This window comes from Manihot esculenta, chromosome 3 (genome assembly GCF_001659605.2).
Source record: "Manihot esculenta cultivar AM560-2 chromosome 3, M.esculenta_v8, whole genome shotgun sequence".
Taxonomy (NCBI): domain Eukaryota; kingdom Viridiplantae; phylum Streptophyta; class Magnoliopsida; order Malpighiales; family Euphorbiaceae; genus Manihot; species Manihot esculenta.
In genome coordinates, this window is record NC_035163.2 from 12,416,109 (window position 1) to 12,422,756 (window position 6,648).

Below are 6,648 nucleotides of genomic sequence, written 5' to 3' on the forward strand. Positions count from 1 at the left end.
TTGAATTTATTTAATTAGTATTGAATTAATATTGTATTTGTTAAATTGATATTGAATTAGTATAAAATTTATTAAATTGATGGGTAATTATTATTATATTTGTTAAATTAGTATATAATTAGAGTTGGATTTGTTTAATTAGAATTGAATTAGTGTATGAATTTTTAAATTGATTTTGAATGAGTGTAAAATTTGTTAAATTGATGGGTAGTTTTTTTTTTTTAAATGAAAATTGGGAATTGGGGGAGTAGAATTTAAGATCTCTCAGATTTATTCAAATGCATTTATTATTAGACTAAACCTCTGAATGCAAATTGATGGGTAGTTAGTATTTATTTATTAAATTAGTGTATATTTAGAGTTGAATTTATTTAATTAGAATTGAATTAGTATAGGAATCGTTAAATTAATGTTGAATGAGTATAAAATTTATTAAATTGATGGGTGGTTAGCGTTGAATTTGTTAAATTAGTATATAATTAAAATTAAATTTGTTTAATTAAAGTTGAATTAGTATAAAAATTATTAAAGTGATGTAAAATTTATTATAAATTTGATTGAATGAGCTGATATTAACTTATATAAATTGATGATGGAATGAATTGAGATTAATTTATATGAATTATTTATTATGAATTGATGATGAAATGAATTGAGATTAATTCATATGAATTATTTTTTTTCTATTTTTATTTGCAGCATGGCTCGTACACCTTTGTCAAGAAAGATGTTTATAAGTTCAGAGCAAAATATAAAATGTAAAAATATTATAGTAGATAATAAAAATAGATTTAATGAATTTTTATAAATTAAATTATATATAAAATAGAAATTAATAATTGATATTCATTATTAAAATATAATAATAGATTATCTACTTCAGTTTTATTAGTAAACTCCTATCAAATACCATTAATTTTACATAGAAATAGACTAAATCAAGAAAAGCTTAATGAAAAGAACCCATCAATAATCTCTTCAAAATCCAGCCAAGACCATATCAAAAGTATTTAATAATGGAAAAAATATTAAAAAAAATATTAAATCGTTTTTCATTTCAGAATTAATGATTTAATTTATATTAAATAATATCTCGTAATATAATATAAATAATAATAATTTCTAGATGCTGATAGAAAATAGTGATGTGAAAAACATATTATAATATATTATTTTAATATAAATTGAATTAAATATTTTAAAATGAAAATGAGTAAAATTAGGTAGTATTTTTTATTTTTTAAAAAATATAAAAAAAATAATTAAATAATAATATTTTTTTAATATATTATTATTTTTTAATAGTGTTAAAACAATTATCATACGTACGAGGTATTATTTTAATATAAATTAAAATAAAAATAAATGAAAGATATTATACTTTCTAATTGTCTTTTAATAAATATATTAATACCCATCACATTAACCATAAAAATCATAAAACAAAAATATTATTTATTCTAGGGGTGAGCAGTCAAATCGAAAAAATCAACCGAATCGAATTAATTTAAAAATTTGATTTAGTTTTTTATTTATTTCGGTTTGATTTAATTTTTAATTTTATAAATTTTAATTATTTCGGTTCGGTTCAGTTTTAATCAGAAAAAAAATCAAAAAAATTGAACCGAACCGATTAGGGATAATAATATATTATTTTCAATAATATAGAGAAATTAGATCAAATTAAAATTAAAATATTTTAATAAAATTTTAAAATACTAAATATAAAATATAAAAAATAAAAAATTTATTAAAAATCGAAACTGATCAAACCGAATAGAATCAGATCAGTTCGGTTCGATTTGATTTATGATCAAAATCGATTCGGTTTAATTTTTATAAATACCAAAATTTCGATTTTCGATTTATTCAATTTGATTCAATTTTAAACCAAACCAACCAAATGCTCACCCCTGTTTCATTCTTCTTTTAAGTTTGCACTATCCACATAATTATGCTTCTTTTTTTTTTATGTATTTCTTCGGTTTCCTTAATCTCTCAAAGAAGCCTCTTTGAACACATCACCAATGTTGATATATTGTGTAATATGTTGATAAGTACTATTTGATTCGCATTGAAAAAATTGATCCAACTGAATTAATTTAAAAATTTAGTTCAGTTTTTTATTATTTTGGTTCGGTTCATTTTAATTTTTAATTTTAAAAATTTTGATTATTTCAGTTCGATTTAGTTTTAATTAGAAAAAAAATAAAAATAATGAACCGAACCAAATCGATTAGTAATAATAGTATATTGTTTTTAATAATATAGAGAGATTAGATCATAATTAAAATTAAAATATTTCAATTAAATTTTAAAATACTAAAAATAAAAATAAGGTGTAAAAAATAAAAAATTTATTAAAAATCTAAATCGATCAAATCGAACCGAATCAGATTGATTCGATTCGATTCGATTTCTAATTAAAATCATTCAGTTCGATTTTCATAAATACTAAAATTTCAATTTTTAATTTATTCGATTCGATTTAATTTTAAATCGAATGTACCAAATACCCACCTAATCTCATTTGGTGATCATCAAGTCTATGAGTGCTCTGGGAAGGCAATAATGAGAACGAGTTAATTGAATGAGCTAGCAGCAATTCTAGCTCTAATGGATTAGGATTTAAGGGCCATTATTCTAAGGTTGTCCTGATTAATTTATCTGTCTTTTCATTTATTTCCAAAAATTACATCAATTATTCATTCCAATTGCCGATGACTTTTTTCTTTTTTAATAGAAATTAAGGGGGCTTTTATCTGGTGATTAAAATTATTAATTATCTATTTTAAATTTGAATTGAGTTTAAGTAGAATGAAATTATTGATAAAAATTCATTTTTTTAACATTTTGGAAACCAATTAATCAAACTAGCTAAACCAGAACTAAAATACTTGGGTTTGAATTAATTTTATTTTTTCAATAATTGGTTAACGATTCGGCTCTTCAATTTTCTTTTTTCAGTTTGATTTAGTCTAAAATGGAATAAATCTTGCAAGATCTAAGTCGCTATAAAGACAAATAGAATGGAACTTAATGATATATAATGGACTCATGTGTTAGAGGTACTTTTAATTCACTGCATCCATGCGACACTTGACCAGACCCCTACAAAGTTATAACATGTCAAGTTCAGCCTATTGAGGAGTCTTTACACTGACAAGTTTCGCCTTGCCTTGGGCTGATCAGAGGAGCGACTCTAACCCCCGGACTAGTGCATGTAGTAATGGTAATCTCACATACAAGGGTCCTCCTAAGTACTCGCCACCCAATCTTTATAGGCGTGATAACTCTTATCCACTCAAACCATGCTAGCCTTCGAACATGTCAGTATTTAAGCACTTTGATCCCAGTATTGTTTATCCGAAGTGACGCTCCTCCAATAATTTTCTTGAGCATATAAATATGTAATATTATTCTAGTGCATTCTGTTGGAAAACTCATCGAGAAATAAGAAAATTCTAATCGCCGTGATGTAGCTAAATTGGTGAATCACATTAAAATTGGTGAATCACGTTAAAATTTAGCCAATTCAGTTTGAAAAAAAAATTAAAATTAAAAAATTTAAATGAATAAATATAAATATAAATATAAATATTATTGAATGATAATGGAATAAATAAGTAAACTATGCAACAGATGCATTTGCATAATATAAAAAATAAAATAATATATTTTTAAATGAAAATAATATTTTTTTATAAGTAAAAAAAATATTAAACTTAATTATATGATCTTTAACTTGCTTATGTATCGATTTTAAGTGACATAATTTTATTACATATTTTATTGTAGAAAATCAAACAAACCAAAATCATATTAGATTGTCGGTTTAACTAGCTAGATTCGGTTATGATTCAGAGGAGGGACACCTATAACTTATCCCTTAGAATAAAATTCTAGTTCGATTTAGAAACAAAACTGGTTGATTGATCTGGTCCTTCCGTGAACCAATGAGGTTCGATTCTTTATTCAAATCAAACCAGGACCAGGCTTAATTATGGCGCTTCTCCCTTTGTCGACTGATTGTAGCTTTTGTGAAACTGGCTTTTTGTTAAAAAAGTTAAAAAAACTAGTATTGTTCTTATTCCTAAATTCCACAACCTAATTAGTATTCACTAATTTCAACTTATCAACTTGTGTAATTTTGTATATAAAATTATCTCGAAGACCATTATTAATAGGTAAAAGTTATGGACGCATTCTCTTATATATACATATTAAAAATGCTTTTGTTCCCGTCAGCCTTTTTAAAACAATATTGTGATCGCTTATGACTTATTTCATTATCTAAAGATATCAAATAGTAGACTACAAACTAGACATCAAATATAAACTACATACTATGGCTTTGAAAATACATGTATAAGGCTTGCAATCAAATGGATTTAGAATTTTTTGCATATGGTGCTTTTAAAATTAGGTTTGACTAATTATGTTGTGCATCTCGATATTTAGTTTCTTAATTTTATTTAAAGGAGTTTCTATTGTTCCTTTTTATTTCTTTATGCAATCTTATATAAGAGAATCCATTGCCTCCTTATCTATTTTTATTTGTTCCTCAATTCCCGTCTTACTTGTTATTATTAGTACATGAAAAGGGTCGATATACTCTAATCCTTACTAATGTTCTATTTGTAGATTATACTCTATTATTTATATAGTGACGAGACAAGAGGTGAATAATTTACTGCATTTACTTAAGTCCTATAATTTGGCTATCGACTCACATTTTGTTAAGTAAACATGCATTGTTGAATCTTAAATAGGATATTTTATGTAAGTTTCAAGTGCAAGAGTTGATTTCTTGTGATTGGTATTTGGGTTTACTAGTGTTTTGGGGATGATTGTGACAATAAGCTTTTGTGGCAATAGAGGATAAAGTATGATCGAGGACTCAGTCGTGAAAATAAAAGCTAATTTCCAACATTGCATGTACTATTATGCTTCAATCAATTTTGTCCACCATCCCTATATACTCTAGGTTCAATTTATATCCTAAGTAATTCTTAACAAAACTTAACAGTCAGTAGTCCTAGTTTTTTTAGGGAGGGGATAGAGGCTCTGAGAAAATTAGATGGGACAACTAGCAGTGATCCTATAACTCTAAGTTTTGCAATAGTTTGGGTTCCAACGATTTTACGAGCTTCAATTTAGTTTTCTTAGCTAAACAATATTGAACTTATTCAACTTAACTATAGTTTATGGGTTAGGGTTCTAAAAGGCTTATAGTTTCCACTTTCTTCTTTTTGACAAGCAATATACAAGCAACGCAGGTCATGAATATAATAAAGCCTTTTAGTAGGTAGAGGAGTGTTGAATAAGGGCGATTTGAATAAATATTAAAGATGGAGAAAGTATTCATATTTGATCTAATCCATAAGTATCCTAGATAAAATATTTTCTAGTACATAGATTTGCACAATGTTAAGTTGGTATCAATATGGTGGCAAACTTAATTGATCATAATGCTATTGATTAGAATTATTAACTTTTCTTTATTTTATTTAATCATAGCAGATTACAACTATTTCTTTTGTTCTTATTGTGCCTATTAACACACTAAATTTCTTAGTTTGGTAGTACAGGAGTAGTAGCCAGTATAGTTTATGATATGGTTGTAAATTTTAATGCATAGCTGATTATGAGAGAGTTGGATCTTCGTCCATTATCTCCCCGTTTCTTCTTATCTAGGTATGTGGAAAAAGTATTGATCCTTGCAGGTCATGCTCAAATTAAAATTTTTTTATTGAGCTTTCTTCATAATGCTTTGTCAATTTTGACTAATTTAATTAAGAGAGGCATGAATAATTTAATGGTTTACTTTATTCTTTTGATAAAAAAATATTTTTTATTAACTAAATTCTTTTGGTGTCTAAATATATGTGTTTTTGAAATAAACGAACTTAATAAGTGATAAATTTTTTCTTATAAATCCTGAATTAGTAAGCTTAAATATATAATTATATTTCCATGAAATATTTACTTCGTTATTTTATTAATTTTTAAACTTTGTATCTTTAATTTTAACGATTTTTTTAATCTTATATTATTATTACGTATAATCTATAGCTATTTAGAATATATATTTAGTTATTTAGTTTTTACTTTTCCCTGATTTGTATTAATTTTGGGCAATGGTTTATAATAATATTTTAATATAAACTATTTTTATTTAAAATAATAATAATTTGTGTTAGAAGATATATAATAATCAAAATTAAAAATATCTAATACTTATATTTATTGTAAAAATTTTGTTCAAAAAATAAAAAAAATTTAGATTCAATGAAATTATTTTTAAAATTTTCTACGAGTTCACTTATAAATTTAATTTAATAATAAATATATTTAAATAAATTGGAGCAATTTCAGATTTTACACTTTTATTTTTAATTTTGGTTTAAAAAAAATTTTACATAAGAAAACGATTATGCTATTTGAAAGAGTTTAAAAAATAAATAAAAGGATATTTATGTAATTTCTCTACGGTTGGAGTGCCTGAATTTTATTAAGAGCAAGAAAAGGAGAAATTGTATATTTCATGTTTAGATGAGAGCATGACTCGAGATTTGAAACGCGTTCAATGAATATTCTCGCAAGGGACGTGACAATGTGGGTGGAGTTTCTACGAAAGGGTATTAT